A 23,878-nucleotide genomic window follows, 5' to 3' on the forward strand; every position below is an offset into this window, starting at 1 on the left:
ATTCCTTGAAACAGTGGTCATCTCTGATGTTTTTCTCTATCCTGAGGGTCTGATAAAAAAGAAGGCAGTTAATAAATTTTGAGAAATAAATTTTTGATTGTGTTGAAGACCATTCAGAAAAAATATTTTCAGATTAAATTGACTTTTTACTACCTATCAATTACACCCTAGTCGACCATAACTCAGCTCACTCATAAAATTTCTGATTTTACTATTGTTTATTCCATTCCTTTTTGTTCTATATGCTTATTTTGGTATGGTAAGAATCAGAATCTATATTAAATCTCTTAATTACAGGTGACTCTTGAACAACATGGCTGGAACTGTGTCCACTTACATGCAGATTTTTTTTTTTTCAAAATGCTTTATTGTTTCAATTTGGTCAACCACTTGAGAGGTCTCTTGAGTGGTTACAGAGCTGCCTAGTAGCTATAGGGAGAGGCTCAGGCAGAAGCCCTGACATCAGGGGGAAGCTAGAGGGGCCCCTCAAGAGCCACTGTGCTCTAGAGGCTCCAGCTGTGCTTGAGAGGGAGACTTTTGAAGAGATACTCACCCAGCCTAGCACAGGGGGCCAGCCAGCCTGCAGAGATTAGTCAAGTGATCGTCTATCTTGATGAATTTCACTTGCTCATCTAGGAGGTGGTTTTCCAGGAAGGCACAGAGATGGTGGGAGGAGGTGGTGGTGTCTGCGCAGTCATAACCTAGGACCTGCAGATACAAAAGGGCTTCGTTCAGGTTCTACTCCAGGGACTGCCTCTGTACATCCTGAGAAAGAGCATGGCTGCCCGCTGGTTTTGGATCTATGAGAGGCAATGTGTGCCCTCTGACTTCTCCTTGGCCAAATTGGGAAAGAAGTGGCCCACGCCTCCAGAGCCATATCCTCATGGTGAAAATAGAAGCCCAGAGAGCAGTAGGTGTAGGAGGTCCACAGATGAGTGTTGATCACATGGTTGACTGGGACGTCCTCTTTGGTGGAAGAATTCTGACCAATTTGGAGCTCATGGTTGATCAGCAATAAGGAACCAAACTTAAAAAATGGTATTGGTTAGTCCTGGAGGCAGAGGATGGCTAATAGAGGGTTCTGAAATTTGCCACTACAAAAGAGGTTGGATGGTAGTTGGAGTTTGAAAGAAGGGGTGCCCCTGGGTCCTTTCTGTCCAGACATTGTTGAAGCAAAAGGCAGATCTGTGTGCTCTTGGGTGCACTGTTTATTCACAGTTCTTATGGTATTATAAATGTATTTTCTCTTCCTTATAATTTTCTTAATAACGTTTTCTTTTCTCTAGCTTACTTTATTATAAGAATACAGTATATAATACATACGGCATGCAAAATATGTGTTAATTGACTGTATTGGTAAGGCTTCCTGTCAACAGTAGGCTGTTAGTAGTTAAGTTTTTGGGGAATCAGAAGATAGACCTGTGGAGTATTGGCTCCCCTAATCCCTGCATTGTTCAGGAGTCAACTGTATCTAAATTTAATATGTGAAGAAGAATTCAAGTTTTATTTTTTTTTAAGATTTATTTATTTATTTATTTATTTATTTATTTATTTATTTGACAGAGAGAGACAGTGAGAGCAGGAGCACAAGCAGAGGGAGTGGGAGAGGGAGAAGCAGGTTTCCAGCTGACCAGGGAGCCCGATGCAGGGCTCGATCCCAGGACCCTGGGACCAGGACCTGAACCAAAGGCAGACGCTTAATGACTGAGCCACCCAGGTGCCCCCAAAATTCAAGTTTTAGAGACGTTTATATGGTTAGTATTTTTGGAAAATCCTGACATTTTGAGACTTATGAGGAAGGTAGTTCTGCAACTTAGAACTGAGGTTAAAAGTGGTTGAAGCATTGGCTTTGATGCTTTGAAGAAATTTCAATAGATTTGAAGAATCCTTTCCTTTCTAGCAAATTTTAAGAAATATAATCCTTGTATACAAATGAATACACTTAAGAACATAGCCGAAACCTGGAAATATTAGTTGGTATGATAGATAACATGTTTGGGAGGGCAAAACTACTGGTGCAAAAAAGCAGAAAAAGACTTTTCAAGAATAAATGTAGTCTTATAATTTTCACAAATACAGTTTGGAGAAGAAATGATTTTATGTCAGTCTATTTAAAAATCTGAAAATTTTTATTAATATAAAATGGTAACAAGACTGATAAAATATGATATGACCCTACGGTGGACTTGGGTAACAAAATGTGTTTTCAATTCAGGGCTAAGCATTTAATTGCCAAGAAAGATGCTCTTTATCTTTCTTTCTGGCTTCTGCAGTGACCAGTCATATTGCAAATAGTGGTTGCTGTGTCACCCGGTCCCAGAGTGAGGACAATGCATACATGCAGTGCTGGGGATTTGTTCCTGCAGCATAGTTTATCCTGATTGATACGGCAAGAATGTGGCAGATGCAGGTTTTACTACTATTCGAGTAGTTTTGAATAAGTTGAAATAATCTATGTATGGAGGTCTGGTGAAATCCTGTAACTTTAATAAAAGTGACACTGATTTTAAATACAATGGGATTCAGCCATTTTTAGTTTTAGAGACTTGGACTAAACCAGGTTTATGAGGAAAAATCTGAAGTTTCTGGTCAATGTAAATGTAAGGTGGGAACATTCTCAGAAACTCTTAGATATTGATAATAAGCATCTCAATTTTATATTGCAGTTTCATGTCTCTAATGTATAATTTCAGCATGCACATTCAGTGGCATGTATACAGACACACTGCCTGCTCAGAAAATTTCCAAGGACTTCATCAATGCTTTTGGGCAATAAGCTTTTGGAAATTGTTTTCAAATTCTGTTCTTTCACTTTTTCTTCACAAGTGATTTTTTGGTTGATACTTATTTGTTTTGTTGGATGACAGAGCTTGAAGAGAACCTGTTATTGAGCTCAGTGGCAGTTTGATGAAAGTAATATCTAATTTGGATGTATGGGCTTTGAACATTTTCTAGGAAGTGGGGAGGTGCCAGACATCCCCAGAGCTGTCAGATGTACAGTTCAGTCGACAGGATTTCATGTGGAAAGACTGGACTCCAGAATTCGAATATCTGAACCAAAGTATTGGTATTTTGCTTATCTGATTAGCAAGTGCACACAAGAAAGTATTTAGAGCCACTCATCTGACCCTGATGTGCGGAATTTCTCCATTCATTTCCTTTTTGCATCCAAGGTCTCAGTACTCCCTTTGTCATCCTTCGGTGTACTATCCACTCACATTTCTATCTCTATGCTTATGCTGTTACTTAATCTAGTATGATTGTTTCCTTCATTCTTTCTCCACTTCTTATTCATCCTTCAGACTCTGCTCAAAAATTCTGCTTTTCCATGCATGTGCTAATGTCTCAGAGAATTTATTTGCACTTTTCCAGAGCCACAGTGTCTCTTTCACTTAGTTTTTAAGCTCTCTTTGAATATAGGAGGTCCACCTAATCACCTTTGTGTTCTGTGTTCCTTGTAAGAGTCACCATCTTGTTCTATACATATATAGCTGCTCAATACATGTTTACTAAATTTAAGAGGAGTTATAACAAAATTGTAAATCTCTTCTCCCTCAAAAAATCTTTTATCTGAAGTACCAGGAGCTCAGCTGCTCTTGCACGTCCTTTGTTCTCAGTGCCACTCACTCATCCATGTGAGGGGATAGAACAGAAAATTATGTTTTTTGCATCTTTATAGTATTTTACACTTTTCAACATACGCTCACATCTATGACCACCTCTGAGCCTCAGAGCAGCCCTTGAGATGAAAAGGGCAAGTGCGATTGCTCTTAAGTGTGAGGTAAAAAAAAACTGAGGAAAAATGGACTGCTCATCTTCTCACCAGTGGTCAATAGGCACATCAGGACCCAATTCTCGTTTCTTGACTAGTGGAGTATGGTATTTTCTCTTTCCTCTGTCACACTTCATCCCCTTATAAGAATTCCTTGCAGTTCCAGCCTGTTCCCAATCTAGGAAGGGCCTCTCTATAGCCCACACAGATTTACTGAGCAGAGTGAATTGTCCTATATCTGACATGTGGCTGCAGAGGGAGGCTTTTCTTACTGTTCTGCTTGGGAAGCATGTTTCTTTAAAAAGTATGGCTGTGTTGCTTGGTTTTACATGGCAATTCACAGGGCTGCCATGTTGATGGTTTTACTTGATCAACAGCTCACATCACTGAAACAACTTCATTTCACTCCACAGTCACTTGAATCTTTTCAAGCAAATGACCACTTGTTTGACTCAGTGGGCCCAAATGAATGAAGAATTTGTTGAACAACCTGCTAAGCTTGGAGTACTATGTGTAGTAGTATCGGGAGAAGAGCAGCATAGCTAACTGAATTCTTGGTAAATTCATATATGAATGCTGTAGAAAGAGAAAGTTAGTAGAAATAAATGATTGAGAGCAGAAATTTAGCTAACAAAATAACTAGATCCTGGGGTATCCTGAGAATAGTACACATTAGTAAAATCTACAATAACTTTCTACTTATAAGAATGAGAAGATCTTTAATCCAAAAAAGTTAAAATTATTCTCAGCAAAACTTATTAACTAGTACATTATTTTTACTCCATTATCTACAGTAAACAAATGCAAATTAGAAAGAATCATAAGAGGATCCCATCCATTCTGTCAACATTTTCATTAATTATAGATAGATAGATAGATTGATAGATAGTAGATATAGTGGTACTGCTGAATCTTCCATCAGAGCTAGCTAGGCCTGGATAGCTTCTTTGATGATTTAAGTTTTATTTTTTAAGATTATTTATTTATTATCTTTGAGAGAGTGAAAGCGAAAGAGAGAGAGAGAGAGCACAAGCTGGGGGGGTGGGTGGTGGGAAGGGGCAGAGGGAGAAGCAGACTCCCTGCTGAGCAGGGAGCCCAATACAGGAACGGATCCCAGGAGGCTGGGATCATGACCTGAGCGGAAGGCAGACACTTAATCTACTGAGCCATCCGGGAGCCCAAAGATTTCAGTTTTTTTTGTATGGGAAAACAACTGCTCAATCATCTAAATTTTGTTCTAGGCTTGGAATAGTTTTTAGGTAGGCCATTCCTATCAATTTGTTTGGAATGAGTTGGATAAGGGGAGTCATAGATGTACTATAAAATAAAATAAGTTATTGTGCATAATAGGATACCAGCTATAAATTATGTATGAATCAATGTATATATGTGTGGATTATCTTTAACATAAATCTAATCTATTGAACATCTAAAGAAGCAATAAAATTTGAAGAAAGGATTAACACAGAATTATGCCACAAACTGCAGAATGAACCCAGAACCAGATGGGAGATGAACTATTCCACTATTAAAAAAGAAAGCATCAACAATATATCCAAGAATTATTTAAAAATATCATTAACTTATAAATTCACAGTGATTTATAATGCATTTATACACACATTGCTTCATTAGATTCTGAGGAGTGAGTAGCATAGTTAATATATTTTTCCCATTTACAAATGTGGAAATTCAACTTTTGAAAGTTTGACAAATACCTCAACTCACATATCTGGTGTATTTGAGCACAGAAAATAGGTTTTATGGTTCCCTGTCCAAGGTTCTTTGCACCATTTTATATACTCTCAAGTGGGTGCCCATTATTTAATGTATATTGGGGATACCAAGAATATTGTTATTCATATTACCGAAGAATTTATAATCTAATTAGGTTGACAGGAAAAAGAAGAGCAAACATATATGTTTACAAACTTCTTGATATACAGGAGACATTCAATAAATGTGTAGCCAAAGGAAAGAGCTACATGCCAAATTAACAAAAAGCAATAAATCCTATATGGATTCAGGGAAAAGAATAATCACTAAGTCAAGGCTATCAGAAAAATTGTGAGGGATAGGAATAAGAAAATAGGATATAAATAGTTCAACTGTGTATGAGAGGAGGACAGGCATGAGCCTGGGCATGAGCCTGGTCTGACCAAAACACAGGGATCTCCTTTTGATTAGGAGAATGACTAGTGGAGTAGCTTGGCTAATACAGAAAGTTTATGCAGGAGAGTAATGGGGGGTAGAAATAAGGAGTTGAGGAGGATGGAAGGGTTGAAGTTAGACTGAAAAAATAATATGGGACTAAATATGAAGAACATTTAAGTTTTTTTTAATTTTTTAAGTAAGAAGAACATTTAAGTTTATATTTAATGCTGTAGAAAATCCAGAACTTTGAAGTGTTTTAATTTTGTTTCATTTTTGGTAAACTCCAAGATAGAATAGATTTTAATCCAAACAGCTTCAGATTAAGGTTAAAAAAACATGGATGCGTTTTTGAAAATGAAATGCATTGAAATATAATTCATGTTCGATAGGGTGCACCCATTTAAAGAATGCAATGTGATGAGTTTTGACAGATCTATACACTTGTGAAACTAGCACACTAATAAAGATATGGAACATTTTCATCACACTGTCATGCCTTCAAAATAAACTATGGATTCTATTTGACTCCCTCACTACTTAGCTATTTGATCCATTTGTCACTTAAGATTTCTAAACTTTTACTAAACCATATACTATTTCTGAGTGTCTCAGGATTATTATGTGGCAAAAATTAGACAATGGAAGTATAAATTATTTGAAAATTGTGAGGGGCAATGAAAATGTAAGGCCTTATTATTCTAAGTTAAATACACTTTCAGGACTGTGGAATGTAGGATGGGCTCAAAGAGCAATTGGGAATAGGAAAAACACCAGCAAAAGTATTGTATTATTACAGGCATGACATGATTAGGGTATGTTCTAAGACTGGGGGCATAGATCCTTGAGATGAGGATAGAGGGTAGGACCAGATTTACTCATGTACTTCAGGCCTTCTTATTGGTCACTTCCATTTCAGCCTCATAGGATACTGGATTTCAGCTCACGCTCAGCAAAATCCCAAGTTACATCAGGTCAGGAATCATTGGGCTTGTTCAAACAGCAAGTGCCTAATCCACAAATGCAGCAAGTCCGCACACACCTACTTCAGTATAGCAACCCACTCCTGCAGGATTTTTCTAAAACATAACCTACCCCTTTTTTTCCCCCAGATAAAAGCCTTTCAATGACTTTGCATTATATTTAAGTCAAACTGAAATTCCTTAGTGTGATGGATAAGATAATTAAAATCTGTAGCTTGCCTGTTTCTTCACACTCTTCTCTCATCATTTCTTATCTAGTCTATGCACCATAATTCTTCTTCTTCCACTATGCCTGGCCAACTGACAATATGTAATACCACTCCTTGTTGAGCCTCAACTCAGGATGGTTCCCAGATCATCATTGTATACCACATTATATACCATCAGACTGATCAGAAATGCATGGACTTTGCAAATGGAAAAATATGACCTTGAATCCTTCACTGCTGGTGACTAATTGTGGGGTCTGTTAATGAATCTCAAGAAGCCTCAGTTTTCTTTCTTGTAAAATGAAAACAGGGATAATAGTACTCACCTCCAGCATTTCCTGTGAGGATTAAGTGAGGTAGCAGAATATTGAAGAGCAAGGAATCTGAACCAAGCCAGGCTTGGTTTTACTCTAGCTCCGGCACTCATGAGTTATTTGACCTTGGGAAAGTTACTTAACTTTGCTGTGCCTCAGTTTCATCCTACGTAGAAGGGGATAGAACTTACCTCACAGGATTTTTGTTAGGATTGAAGTGAAAGATAAAAATCTCACTTCCCAGGGCTCAGCTTGTTTTCTCAGCAAGAAAACGGGTTCCTCCCCAGGGACTGTGGAATCATGAGGTCCGCAGTGCTTTTGGGAGGGTCTGACCATTTTCAACTTGTCCTTTAAGAACTATCTAAAACACCTTTACTTCATTGGACTTAATCAGTTTCTCCTTTACCCCACCACATTTTCTTATATATTCCACTCTTCCTCAGCAATATTATGATTCATTGCAACCACGAATACCAGCCGTGCTCAACTACATGCAATGCTTGTGTCCATTATGGGAAGAACAGCCCTTAATTGGTTGACCCTTTTAACAACTCATGTTCCTTTTTGCACTAACAAGACTCTCTCAGGCTGTTTTTTCTATGTGTACAGATATCTTTACCCTGACAGCCTTGGGTCCATGAGAACTGAGCCCTGGAAGTTATTATCCTAATCTTTCAAAGTTTTTTAGGACTCCCTTCCAGGACCCATGGCTAATATCTGGACTGCAGAGGGTGTATAGGAGTAACAGAACTCTACAACAACTCCACAGCTCCAAACACCCACTGTTTGTGGGTAATTCCTTGGTAGAGGGTAAGGAAGTCAATGCAATAGAGAATCTGGCAGCTATGACAGACCAAGTAGCAAGAGACCCGAGCCTCAGAGGCAACAGATTAGCCTTGATTCCGTGGTCAGCATAATTTTAGATAATTAAGTTGCTTTTTGATTTATGTGTTGGCCAGCCAAGGGGTGATCTGCTCCTTGACCAAACACATATAAAGGCAGAATGAAAATGCATTCTTGTTTTCCTGGAACAGTATGGTTTAGACCTGTTGAACAGGAGTGTAATCCTGAATAAGCACTTTCTTTAACTCTTAAATGTGACATGGTTTGGACAATAAATCATATAGTCATCATATAAATGGATCAATACCAGTGATAAGAAAGATCCATCACTCTCCCATATATGGTGGAATGATTGTCTAGGTGCCCCAGTAAGCACCTGGGATCTCTTCTATTGACTTGATCTAGGCTCACTTGGCTTCTGGGTCAGTAGAGAGCCACAGATATTATTCACATTCTTCCTTTTCTTATTCATTGGTTTGAATGTCTTCAAAATTCTTCTAAGCATGGTCAGGGAGTAGCATCACAGGCCTAACTGACAAAAATTGAGAGAATGGGATATAATACATGAGTGTAGCCTGAAAGGTAGGGGTAATTTTATATAAGATTGATCCTCCTTAATTTGGCCTCCTATGGAGGAAGATGGCCTTCTGCAAAACCAAAAGATAAAATAATCAATTCTCTCTTGGTGGAGGTGGCTGAGCAGAGTTGGAAGCCCCTGGTATGCCATATAGTTTTCTCTAAGGAATCCTCTTAAATCCCTTGGTAATGTTAGGGGAAGGGCTGGTACTCATCCAACAATTAATGTATGTAGCAGGGTAGAGTAGAAAGTCAGGATTCTTCTGCCTCTCATATATATACTGCCCTATAAGTCTTGGATCCCACCTCCTGATCATGACAAAAGAGAAACTTGTATCCCCAATTATGGAATCTAAAATCCCTTGGAACCAGGTTCCTTTTAATGGTGTCTGATGCCTGGATTATTGATCCCTGCCCTTCAAGAATATGTTTGACATGCATCTTATTTGGATGGCCTTTTTGTTTTAGTTAGCACAAGATCAAGTCTGTCATCCTCCATCTTCCTCTAGACTCCAATCTCCAGAAGACGTGAATTCACATTTCTGAGGTCATTCTTTTCCAATTCCTGAAACCATCATGATTTGCCCTTTGTAACTGATAGTGTTCTTCAGAGAAATTTCTTCTCTCTTCACCCTTTTGCTCTGTCAGAAAACTACCTTTTACCTGGGGCACTACTTCCCTTGAAGCCATTTTAGTTGGTGACTCTTCTTTTCCACTCTCCTTCACTGCTTGGGCTGGAGGAGGGCAAAGAGGGTGGTTGTCCTCCTTTCTCTCCTACCTGCTTTAGATTTATTACCCCTCTTTCTTACCTCAGCCCTCTAGCTTTCAAAATCTCATGTCATAAAACTGTGCCAACCCAAACACTTTCTTGTAGATATCTTCTAATCCTCTTCCTTGAAGACATTATCTAGACCCACAGTTATTTTCTTTATTAATACCATTATCATACTTTTGGAGGGTATCATCATCATCCATGTAGCTTATCCTTTTAGGACTTTGGACTTTCATTTCTTTAAACTTTTCTCTTCTAATTATCTTAATTTCCACTTACCTTAGCTACTCACTCCCACGGGGCAGAACCTAGACTTTGTCATAACATGACATCAATTTCAAGCATTTGATTCTCTGTTAATTATCTTATCCTTTCAATCAGTTCTTTCTAGTACCCCAACTCCAACAATAATTTTATATTACAAAAACATATAATTCATTGATTTTTATTATCTTTTCTCTGCCCCTTATCCTCTCATGTCTTGACTATCCTCTGTTTTGAGTTTAAATACCATGAACAATTACTATCATCATTCTCTTGTATATACTCCTAAATCTGTTGCCCCTTTGTTGCTTCATCATATTCACTTATCAAAATTATAAACTTCCTTAATTGCAAATTGATATCCTATAACTGAATGTTGCTGGAGAAAAACACGCAACATACTGAATGGTTTCACTTTAAATTCAGGATCACTAACCTAAAGCAAACTCTTAATGTTGTCTAACAATTATACTAGATTTTTCTAGTTTATTCACCCTTCAATTTTCTTATATATCTGTATAATCTCTTCTCAAACGATTAACACACACTCTTTTGTCCTTAATCTCACTTTAAGACCTTGATTCCTATTTCACTGAGAAAATTTAATCAACCAGAAGAGAATTTCAGCAAACTCCTACCATCACATCTAACCATCCATCTGCATCAACCTTCTATTACTTGGTTGCAGTGCCTGTGCTCCGAGGAAAGGCCAACACCTATAGGGCAGATTATTTCTTATCCTTGTTGGTATAATTAAGAATATTGCTCCAGTATTTTCCCTCTCCTTTGAATAGTCATATCTGCTCACCTCTCACCCCCAGCTTTACCAGATCTTTCTTATATGTACAAATAGTCTGTTATTTCTCCAAAGTTTCTCTTTTAACCCATTTTAATTTCCAGCTACTTCTCCAGTTCTCTGTTTCCTTTTATAGCAGAATCATTCATAAGAGTTGGGTGTACTCACTCTCTCCAATTACTTCCCAGCTATTATCACTTGAACCCACTTCAGCAAGGCTTTTACTGCTGTCCCTCCACTGAAACTACTCCTGTCAAGGTCACCAATGGCATCCACATTTCTAAATTCAGTGGTTAATCCTCAACGAACTGAACTCATTAGCCGTATTTGGCACACTTTCACTGAATACTTTATTCACTTCGCTTCTAGGATCACTTAACTACTGGCTTTCCTTTCACTTCCTGGGTGGTTTACTTCTTAGTCTTCTTTGCTGTCTACTTTCATCTCTGTCCTCTTTACTAAGAAAGTTCAGTCCTTTCATCTTTTGTTCTATCTGTACTCAGTCTTTCAGTGAAATGATGGCTCTAGGTGTCCATTATATGCTGATGAATATGCCCTATTGGCATCATAAGGCATTTTAATTATAGGGCCTTTTAGGTTCTTTTCCCAATTCATCATGTTCAGAGCAGCCATAGACGTCCTATTGAACTGTAAGATTGTATTATCTCTACTCAAAACATTCCAGTTGGCTTCCCATCTCGTTCAGAGTAAATGTCCTCATAAAGGCCTTTGCACTCCTATTACTTACCTAATTCTCATCTCCTTCTCCTCTACCCCTCCTTCATTCTTTCCATATGTTCTTCCTCTGCCTGAAAAGCTCTTCTCCAGGTACTCACGTGGTTCTCCATTTTTTACGAGCTTCAACTCTTTACTAAAATGTTACCTCTGTATTGCGGCAACCTCCTCAGCACTTCTCATTCCTATATAACACACTACATGTTTTACCAATTTGTATCATCTATTTTTTTTTTTTTAAGATTTTGTTTATTTGTCAAAGAGAGAGAGCACAAGCAGGGGGAGTGGCAGGCAGAGGCAGAGGGAGAAGCAGGCTCCCCGTTGACCAAGGAGCCTGATGTGGGACTTGATCCCAGGACCCTGGGATCATGACCTGAGCTGAAGGCAGATGTTAACCGACTGTGCCACCCAGGCAACCCTTGTATCATCTATTGTAATATTTTTCTTCCACTAGAACATAAGGACTAAGAAGCCAGCAGTATTTGTTTTTTTCACAGATGTATTCCCACACCTCTATAAATGTTTGATGAAAAAATGAACAAATGGGCTTTATATAAACTAGAGATCAGAGCCTAAATAAGATTACTCTTGAGGTTTTCATTGAGGTTTTATTCTTAATGGTTTTGATTCAAGGTAGACTGAAGAATTACTTATAGCCCTTCTATATTGAAACACTTGTTTTAGGTTTAGAGAGGAGCTTGTGATTCTTCAGGGTGATGGAAATTTTATAATTGCTAAGTCATTAACATTACTAATATTATTGTATTAACTGGGGAGTTCAGAGTGGAGGGATTTGAAAAAAAATTGGAAGTTTCTATGGAAATCAATAGGGAAAAAATATTCAAAGACTCTATAACTGGAAGTATGCATGGCTACAGGACATATTTGGAGGAAGTTCCTGGGTCTGTTCTTTTTTTTTTTTTTTTAAAGATTTTATTTATTTATTCATGAGAGACAGAGAGAGAGAGAGAGAGAGAGAGAGAAGCAGAGGGAGAAGCAGGCTCCCCGCCGAGCAGGGAGCCCGATGCGGGGCTCGATCCCAGGACCCTGGGATCATGACCCGAGCCGAAGGCAGACGCTTAACCATCTGAGCCACCCAGGCGCCCCTCCTGGGTCTGTTCTTGTCATAACCTTCCCAAGACTGTCCTGAGAAACTTTGGCACATAATTTAATTTTGATTTGTGTGTATGTGATCAATGGTTATAAAGCCTACGTAAAAATATAAAGTGCATTTTTATCACACAAATTAACATTTTAATGAAAAAATAGTATAATTAATTTTAACGTTAATGTTTATTCCACTGTATGTGTATGTATGTGTGGGTGCAGAAAAGATGAAAGGTGAGGAGTCATTTTCTGTAAATGTATGTGTTTTAGAAGTAAGATTGTTGAAACCTAAACTTCTAATGTCTGAATAGTGATTTCTAGTAGAAGGTGTACTACCAGACTAGATCCAAATGACTAGTAAGAAAATAGATAAGTTTCATAAAACAAGAGGTGAATTTATTCAATATTATTCAAGCTACTATAAAACTTGAATCAAGAATAGCTAATAATAAAGGGTTTGTGACTGATGGAAGGAAGAGAGACAAAGCACATTTAGACATGACAGCAAAGTTAATATATTCCAAAACCACCCAAAAGATTACCTGAATGAGGAGTGGGTTTATTGGAACCAAGGAGTTAAGGAGCAGATTAAACGTACAGCCTCTTAACAGGACAATGGGCACCATAAAATCTTCATGGTAGGGGCGGAGCAAGATGGCGGAGGAGTAGGAGACCTAGATTTCGTCTGGTCTCAGGAATTCAGCTGAATAGGGATGAAACCATTCTGAACACCTACAAACTCAACAGGAGATCGAAGAGGAGAGTAGCAACAACTCTCTGAACAGAGAAATGACCACTTACTGGAAGGTAGGACGTGCAGAGAAGTGAATCCAAGGCGATATTTGGGAGGATAGACAGCGGGGGAGGGGGCCTCCGTCGGCCATTTCTGGCAAGTGATAAAGCTGTGGAGCACAAAATCAGAACTTTTAAGAAGTTGGCTCCGCTGAGGGACGTCGCTCCAGTGGCTAAGCTGGGGGTGGAACCCTCGTGGGACAGTGTGGTCTCAGGACCCTCGGGGTCACAGAAAGACCGGGGGTGCCTGAGTATGGCAGAGCTCCCAGGTATCAGAGCGAGGAAGCTGGCTGCAGAGACGGAGCCAAGGCGCAGGCTCTCAGCTTGGGGTTGCCATAAACTGTGATCCATGGCCCAGTCAGGCCACTGCTCCTCCAGCAGGGACCCAACAAGCGGCAGAGCTGGGGAGACTCTCCTTCTTCCCCTGGGAGGAGCGGCGCAGGAATGCACCACAGGGATCTGCTGGGTTTGGAGACTCCACATGGGGTCGGGTACCAGAGATACAAACGCTCGGTCACAGGCTGGGTGAGCACGGAGAGCGGCCGGAGACCGGGGACACGGGAGTGATTGACTGCTTTTCTCTGGGGGCGCACTGAGGGGCAGGGCCCTGGGTTCTCAGTCTTCCCGGTGGAGATTGGGAGGCCACCATTTTCACCCTGGTCCTCCAAAGCTGTACTGAGAGGTTGCAGGGAACAAAAGCTCCTGAGAGCAAACTCGAGCAGCTTGCTTAGCCCAGACCGACAAGGGCGGGGCAATTCCGCCTCCAAAGACATTTGGAAACCATGGCAACAGGCCCCTCCCCCAGAAGATCAGCACGAACAGCCACCAAGCTAAGACCAAGTTTACCGATCAAGGAGAACGGGAGGACTCCAGCGCTAGGGGAATATTGCACATAGAATTCATGGCTTTTTTTTTTTTACCATGATTCATTAGTTCATCAAAGTTAATTTTTTTAACTGTTTTTTTTTTTTAATTTTTCTTTTTCCCTTTTCAACCAACATCTTATCAGTCCCTTTTTAAAAAAAAAAACATTTTTTATTTTTCATTTTTAGAGTCATATTTTATCCCTTCATAGTAATTACCCTTATTTTTGGCATATATATATAAGTTGTTCTCTCTTTAAAATTTTGAGATACAGTTTCTTCTAACAGATCAAAATATACACTAAATCACTAGTGTATGACTTCGTTCTAGTCTCCTGCCTGATCACATTCTCTCCCTTTTCTCTTTTTTTTAAATCTTCTTTCTTTTTACAAACAACTTATCTTATCAATTCCTTTTATAAAATCTTGTATAATTTTCATCTTTACAGTCATCTTCCATCCCTTCATTGTATCAACCCTTATTTTGTACATATATGTCTTTCTTCCTTTAAAATTTTAGGAGGCACTTTTTTCTAACAGACCAAAATATGCCCAAAATCTAGTGTGTGGCACTGATCTATGCACTAGCCTGATAATATTTGATCATATTCTGCCTTTTTTGTATTGTTCTGTTTTTGTTATCTTTATTTTTTTTTTCTCTTTCTTTTTTCTTTCTTTCCCTTTCTTTTCCCCTGTTTTCAGGTCTTTTCTGACTTGTATACGGTATATTTGCTGGGGACGTTGTTAACCTGTTGGCATTTTGCTCTGTCATTCATCTATTCTCCTCTGGACAAAAATGACAAGATGAAAAAAATCACCTCAGCAAAAAGAACAAGAGGTAGTACTGTTAGCCAGAGACCTACTCAATACGGACATTAGTATGATGTCGGACCTAGATTTCAGAATCATGACTTTAAAGATACAAGCTGGGCTTGAAAAAAGTGTGGAAGTTATTAGAGAAACCCTTTCTGGAGAAATAAAAGAACTAAAATGTAACCAAGTTGAAATCAAAAAGGCTATTGATGAGGTGCAATCAAAAATGGGGGCACTAACTGCTAGGATAACTGAGGCAGAAGAGAGAATCAGTGATATAGAAGACCAAATGATGGAAAATAAAGAGGCTGAGAAAAAGAGAGATAAACAACTACAGGATCACGAGGGCAGATTTCGAGAGATAATCGATACGATAAGACGAAACAACATTAGAATAATTGGGATCCCAGAAGAAGAAGAAAGAGAGAGAGGGGTAGAAGGTATATTGAAGCAAATAATAGCAGAGAACTTCCCTAATGTGAGGAAGGAAACAGGCATCCAAATCCAGGAGGCACAGAGAACCCCTCTCAAAATCAATAATAATATGTCAACAACCCGACATCTAATAGTAAAACTTAAGAATTTCAGAGACAAAGAGAAAATCCTGAAAGCAGCTTGGGAGAAGAGATTGGTAACCTACAATGGTAGAAATATTAGATTGGCAACAGACCTATCCACAGAGACCTGGCAGGTCAGAAAGGACTGGCAAGATATCTTCAGAGCACTAAAAGAGAAAAATATGCAGCCAAGAATACTATATCCAGCTCGGCTGTCACTGAAAATAGGAGAGATAAAAAGCTTCCAGGACAAACAAAAACTAAAGGAATTTGCAAACATAAAACGAGCCCTCCAAGAAATATTGAAAGGGGTCCTCTAAGCAAAGAGAGAGCCTAAAAGCAGCATAGATCAGAAAGGAACACAGACAATATACAGTCACAGTCACCTTACAGGCAATACAAAGGCACTAAATTCATACCTTCCAATAGTTACCCTGAATGTAAATGGGCTCAATGCCCCAATCAAAAGACACAGGCTAAGATTGGATTAAAAAACAAGACCCATCAATATGCTGTCTGCAAGAGACGCATTTTAGTACCAAAGACACACCCAGTTGAAAGTGAGGGGCGGAAAACTATTTACCATGCTAATGGACACCAAAAGAAAGCTGGGGTGGCAATCCTTATATCAGACAAATTAGATTTTAAAACAAAGGCTGTAATAAGAGATGAGGACGGACACTATATCCTTCTTAAAGGGTCAATCCAACAAGAAGATCTAACGATTGTAAATACCTATGCCCCTAACATGGGAGCAGCCAATTATATAAGGCAATTAATAACAAAAGCGAAGAAACACATTGACAACAATACAATAATAGTGGGGGACTTAACACCCCTCTGACTGAAATGGACAGATCATCTAAGCAAAAGATCAACAAGGAAATAAAGACTTTACATGACACACTGGAACAAATGGACTTCACAGACGTATTCAGAACATTCCATCCCAAAGCAACGGAATACACATTCTTCTCTAGTGCCCATGGAACATTCTCTAGATTTGATCACATCCTAGGTCACAAATCAGGACTCAACCAATACCAAAAGATTGGGATTATTCCCTACATATTTTCAGACCACAATGCTTTGAAACTAGAGCTCAATCACAAGAGGAAAGTCGGAAAGAACTCAAATACATGGAGGCTAAAGAGCATCCTACTAAAGAACGAATGGGTCAACCAGGAAATTAAATAAGAATTAAAAAAATTCGTGGAAACCAATGAAAATGAAAACACAACTGCTCAAAATCTTTGGGATAAAGCAAAGGCCGTCCAGAGAGGAAAGTATATAGCAATACAAGCCTTTCTCAAGAAACAAGAAAGGTCTCAAATACACAACCTAACCCTACACCTAAAGGAGCTGAAGAAAGAACAGCAAATAAAGCCTAAACCCAGCAGGAGAAGAGAAATCATAAAGATCAGAGCAGAAATCAATGAAATAGAAACCAAAAGAACAGTAGAACAGATCAAGGAAACTAGCAGCTGGTTCTTTGAAAGAATTAACAAGATTGATAAACCCCTGGCCAGACTTATCAAAAAGAAAAGAGAAGTGACCCAAATCAACAAAATCATGAATGAAAGAGGAGCGATCACAACCAACACCAAAGAAATACAAACAAATATAAGAACATATTATGAGCAACTCTATGCCAGCAAATTAGATAACCTGGAAGAAATGGGTGCATTCCTAGAGATGTATCAACTACCAAAACTGAACCAGGAAGAAATAGAAAACCTGAGCAGACCTATAGCCACTAAGGAAATTGAAGCAGTCATCAAAAATCTCCCAAGAAACAAAGCCCAGGGCCAGATGCCTTCCCAGGGGAATTCTATCAGACATTTAAAGAAGAATTAATACCTATTCTCCTGAAACTGTTCCAAAAAATAGAAATGGAAGGAAAACTTCCAAACTCATTTTATGAGGCCAGCATTACCTTGATCCCAAAACCCGACTAGACCCCATCAAAAAGGAGAATTACAGACCAATATCCTTGATGAACATGGATGCAACAATTCTCACCAAAATACAAGCCAATAGGATCCAACAGTACATTAAAAGGATTTTTCACCACAACCAAGTGGGATTTATCCCTGGGCTGCATGGATGGTTCAACATCAGCAAATCAATCAACGTGATACAATACATTAACAAAAGAAAGAACAAGAATCATATGATCCTCTCAATAGATGCAGCAAAAGTATTTGACAAAGTACAGCATCCTTTCTTGATCAAAACTCTTCAGAGTATAGGGATAGAGGGTACATACCTCAATATCATAAAAGCCATCTATGAAAAACCTACAGCGAATATCATTCTCAATGGGGAAAAGCTGAGAGCTTTTCCCCTAAGGTCAGGAATGCGGCAGGGATGTTCACTATCACCACTGCTATTCACCATAGTATTAGAAGTCCTAGCCACAGCAATCAGACAAGAAAAGAAATCAAAGGCATTCAAATCGGCAAAGAGGAAGTCAAACTCTCACTCTTTGCAGATGATATGAGACTTTATGTGGAAAATCCAAAAGACTCCACCCCAAAACTGCTAGAACTCATACAGGAATTCAGTAAAGTAGCAGGATATAAAATCAATGCACAGAAATCAGCGGCATTGTTACATACCAACAACAAGACAGAAGAGAGACAAATCAAGGAGTCGATCCCATTTACAATTGCACCCAAAACCATAAGATACTTAGGAACAAATCTAACCAAAGAGGCAAAGGATCTGTACTCAGAAAACTATAAAATACTCATGAAAGAAATTGAGGAAGACACAAAGAAATGGAAAAACCTTCCATGCTCATAGATTGGGAGAACCAACATTGTGAAGAATCAGTGCTACCTGGAGCAATCTACACATTCAATGCAATCCCCATCAAAATACCATCCACTTTTTTCAAAGAAATGGAACAAATAATCCTAAAATTTTTGTGGAACCAGAAGAGACCCCGAATAGCCAGAGGAATATTGATAAAGAAAAGCAAAGCTGGCAGCATCACAATTCCAGACTTCCAGCTCTATTACAAAGCTGTCATCATCAAGACAATATGGTACTGGCACAAAAACAGACACATAGATCAATGGAACAGAATCGAGAGCCCAGAAATGGACCCTCAACTCTATGGTCAACTCATCTTTGACAAAGCAGGAAAGAATGTCCAGTGGAATAAACACAGTCTCTTCAACAAATGGTGTTGGGAAAATTGGACAGCCACATGCAGAAGAATGAAACTGGACCATTTCCTTACACCACACACAAAAATAGACTCCAAATGGTTGAAAGACCTAAAGGTGAGACAGGAGTCCATCGAAATCCTAAAGGAGAACACAGGTAGCAACCTCTTCGACCTCAGCCGCAGCAACTTCTTCCTAGAAACATCGCCAAAGGCAAGGGAAGCAAGGCCAAAAATGAACTATTGGAATTTCATCAAGATAAAAAGCTTTTGCACAGCAAAAGAAACCGTCCACAAAACCAAAAGACAACCGACAGAATGGGAGAAGATATTGGCAAATGACATATCAGATAAAGGGCTAGTATCCAAAATCTATAAAGAACTTATCAAACTCAACACCCAAAGAACAAATGATCCAATCAAGAAATGGGCAGAAGACATGAACAGACATTTTTCCAAAGAAGATATCCAAATGGCCAACAGACACATGAAAAAGTGCTCAACATCACTCGGCATCAGGGAAATCCAAATCAAAACCTCAATGAGATACCACCTCACACCAGTCAGAATGGCTAAAATTAACAAGTCAGGAAACGACAGATGTTGGCGGGGATGTGGAGAAAGGGGAACCCTCCTACACTGCTGGTGGGAATGCAAGCTGGTGCAACCACTCTGGAAAACAGTATGGAGGTTCCTCAAACAGTTGCAAATAGAGCTACCATACGATCCAGCAATTGCACTACTGGGTATTTACCCCAAAGATACAAATGTAGGGATCCGAAGGGGTACGTGCACCCGGATGTTTATAGCAGCAATGTCCACAATAGCCAAACTGTGGAAAGAGCCAAGATGTCCATCGACAGATGAATGGATAAAGAAGAAGTGGTATATATACACAATGGAATATTATGCAGCCATCAAAAGGAAGGAGATCTTGCCATTTGCAACGATGGGGATGGAACTGGAGGGTGTTATGCTGAGTGAAATAAGTCAATCAGAGAAAGACATGTATCATATGACCTCACTGATATGAGGAATTCTTAATCTCAGGAAACACACTGATGGTTGCTGGATTGGTGGGGGGTAGGAGGGATGGGGTGGCTGGGTGATAGACACTGGGGAGGGTATGTGCTATGGTGAGTGCTGTGAATTGTGCAAGACTGTTGAATCACAGATCTGTACTTCTGAAACAAATAATGCCATATATGTTAAGAAAAAAGAAAAAGAAGAAGGTAGCGGTAGTGGAAGAATGAAGGGGAGTAAGTCAGAGGGATGATGACCATGAGAGATGATGGACTCTGAAAAACAAACTGAGTGTTCTAGAGGGGAGCGGGGTGGGTGGATTGGTTAGCCTGGTGATGGGTATTAAAAAGGGCACATTCTGCATGGAGCACTGGGAGTCATGCACAAACAATGAATCATGGAACACTACATCAAAAACTAATGATGTAATGTATGGTGATTAACATAACAATAAAAAATTATTTAAAAAAACTCATGGTAATAACTTATATCTAAGATACTATGAATTTTTAAAGATATTTTTTGTAGTTGTTACCTTAGATTATTGTTAGTAAATTTGCATTTTTTCATTATTGTATTATAATAAAGACCTACCGCTTCCCCCCTGACATTCTTTAAGGTGAGAGGAAATTTGGTGAGGCTCAGAAGGGAGCACAAGGCTTTAACTTGTATGGTTTCCAAGGAGTTCTTGTACTTGGTTCCAAAGGGAAGGCAAGGTCTACCCTCTGTTCTTGAAGGGAGAGGTTATGCAAGGACATCTGTTAATGCCTACACCTTAGGTTATCAGGTACTTATGAATAAAGAAGGATCCTTGGTACACAGTGGATTACATGAGTCCTTTTTCTCTCTTTCATTTTTTACAATCTTCTTTTAAATAGTCTAACCAAATCCTCCCCACATTTCAGGCATCTATTTAGATATCATCTGTCACCTTCTTCTTCCTCTTTTCCCGACTGGAGTTTTTTCGTTTGTCAGTGTTCTCACGGAGACCTCTTTATTCCCCATCACTTTTCATACTCCTTAATAGTATTTTTCCTTTTTGTATCACACCAGACTATGAACTTTTTGAAGCATCAACTTTTTCACCTTTAGATTCCCAGAGAGAAGTGTAGCACCTGGATCATTTGAAAACTTATCAGTGAAAATGTATCCTCTTTTTACTGTGTGTCTGACACTGGGCTAAGTACTTCACATGCATTAATTCATTTGATTCTCACAATCAACTTGGAAAGAAATTACTATTATGCCCATTTTAAAGATAAGACACCTGAGGCTTAAAGAGTTTGAGTGATTTGCCCAAAATCATACACATAGAGTGACAAAATAAGCACCAAATTTAAAATCTTTCAGAGAGTATTAGGATATTCTCAACCACTTTGCTATATTCAAATGATTATTGAATGAATAATTCAACTCTGAGTATCAGAAAGAGCTGGTACCCATGGACTATAGATCTCCCATCTATATATCCTTATGTCTAAGATTACCACTTCCCAAGAGTGTATTAAATCTGTGCATTTAATGGGGAATGTTGGGAAGGTTCTTATAATGAAAGAGCCTCTTCTTGCTATGACCTGAGGGCTGAAGTGGGTTAGAGAGGGCTCCTAGTAAAGTTACCTAATCTGAAGTCTCAGAAGAAAAATCTGTTTTCAGGACACCTGGGTCATTCAGTCGGTTAAGGGTCCAAATCTTGATTTTGGCTCAGGTCATGATCTCAGGGTTGTGAGATGGAGCCCTGTGTTGTGCTCTGTGCTGAGTGTGGAGTCTGCTTAAGATTGTCTCTCTGCCTCTGCCCCTCCCCAACCCCCCAATCATGGGCACAGAGCTTTCTCTCTCTCTCTCAAAAAAAAAAAAAAAAAAGGAAAAATTCTGTTTTCCCTTTTGGAATGAAATTATCAGTTTCAAAGCAATAAGGAACAAGAATAGCTACAAGAATTTGAACTTCAGCTTCCAAACTCTTTCTTGATGGATAAAAAAGAATGACAGATAAAGCTATATATCATGTTTTCAAGTCTTATGTTTAATAAACATCAAATGAAATTCAGCCAAATGGGTGAGTGGGAGTCAGATGTATAATTAAATCTCCTTCTGGAATATATGCCACTCAGAGATCAAATGGCTAGCATCAAATTGGTTTTTCCAAATGTGATCTATTGCCTCATGGAAAACTGTTAATAGTTTTTCAGCATGGAAATTTAAAGAAATAGATTTATTTTAAAGTAAATGTTCTAACTTATTTGAGAATCTAAGTACAGATTTGGAGAAAGAAAAACGAATGACAAATTGTAAATTATACTTAGTATAAGTAGTGTCTCTGACTTTATGCAGATTGCATGTTGGGTTTCTTTTAGACTTAATGTCACATATGAGCTATTCCCAAGGTTTTTCTTCTTAGGCCTCTCTCAATAATGATTTACAGTAAATGGATGGGTATAGCCATGTGATGAGTGACATTTCATATGAAAACACTGAATATTTGAGTTTGTCCTTTCATGACATCTAAGAAAAAAAGAAGGGGGGGGCATCAGGAGATGTTCACAGCCAGAATAGAGCAAATGAAAATCTAGCAGTACCTTTAAATATCATTCCATATGGACAGCTCACTCTATTAGAAAGAGGTAAATAACATTTCAATTATAAGAAAAAAAAACCTTGTACAAACACTCCCTTCTACTCCAGAGCCCAAAACAGATGCTATATTATAAGATTATATCTATGGTGATGATTATAATTCATTAGATATCATTAAATAGCTATTCTCAAAATCAATGTACTAAAAATAAATACAGTATTTCAAATGCCATGCTAGTTTGTGGTATTTTCTATTCAGAATTTTTAAAAAGGAGAAACTTGCTTTAGTAAAATGAACAGCTATTTTTTCTATCAAGGTGACAGGTTGTAATTGATCTTTTCCAGTGTGGTTAATGAGCAAAAGCAGTTCCCATGGACACCATGAGGGAGAAGCAGTTCTATTGCTTGAAATCATATTTGGATGCTTGGAATTTTCCATTTTTCTTCATACTTAACAAAGCTCATAGACACAATTTTGTTCTGAATCTGGTTACCGACCTTTATTGTTTGTTCTTTTTCTAGATGAAATCTAACTGTAGTCTTATACCCTAGGTAAATACAGCCTGCCTCAATAGGTGGTACTAGTCTAAAGAAATTGTAAATGATCCCCCTATGCTAAAGGAAACAACCCTTAGTAAGTTATTGTTTCTTAGGCGGGAGAATGAACCTGGTTGCTGTGTTTCTGGGAAAGTTTGTTCTCTTTCTTAGTGACTGGTGCTAACCTATACTAGCACTCTCGCTGTCCTAATGTAACAAGAGCTTGGCCTTCCTTTGAGTTTTCAACTGGGAGAAGGGTTATTTCTCCTGCTGCATGACCAGTGCTGGATTACTGCATGCTGAGCACATTTGCTGTGGTTCTCCCCCTTGAGGTCAATAGTGGTTGAAGGATTCTTAGGGCAGAACTTAAAGCTCAATTTGGGTGTGAAGTCTTTGGGTGTCTTCAGGTTGATGAGTTTTGTATAAGGGAAAAGTTGTTCTCTCTACTAAAGCATTAGTGGTATCATGGGGAAATTCTTGGAGTTCTGCTCCCTGAATGTTGCCTCTGGATAAAAGAAGGATACAGAGGGTGGTCAAATGGTTGGAATGTAGGGCTGGGAATTCATATACTTCATTTCTGTCATTACCATGCTTAGGTCATCTACTGAACTTTGCTTAATTATGCTGTAGATATTCAGAATTTCTTATGAAAGAAAATATATTTTATTTAAAATATTTTTTTGTGTGATTATGCCTTTATAGTCCCAACCATCCTATTTTCTTCAGTAATGTTAATATTCATATGGGAGTAGTACAGGATAGAGTTTAAAAAGTTATTGTTGCAACACTGATTTTTAAGTGAAGAGTAATTTTGGAGGTGTGGATTATCTTTTGTAGGCAGAGGGCATGTGTTTGGTTCACATTTAATAATAAAAAGAACAATAGCAACAGCAATAATAAAGGCAACAGTAGTGATTAGTTGGGAATTCAGTGCAAATATTAACTACAAATGGATTGTCCTATCTAGTCAATTTTGAAAAACGGGGATGTTTGGCACAATGTTTGGAGTTGTGACACAGTTGCAA

This window comes from Eumetopias jubatus, unplaced genomic scaffold (genome assembly GCF_037043125.1).
Source record: "Eumetopias jubatus isolate StellerSeaLion01/CBP00866 unplaced genomic scaffold, mEumJub1_p1.0 scaffold_4, whole genome shotgun sequence".
Classification (NCBI taxonomy): domain Eukaryota; kingdom Metazoa; phylum Chordata; class Mammalia; order Carnivora; family Otariidae; genus Eumetopias; species Eumetopias jubatus.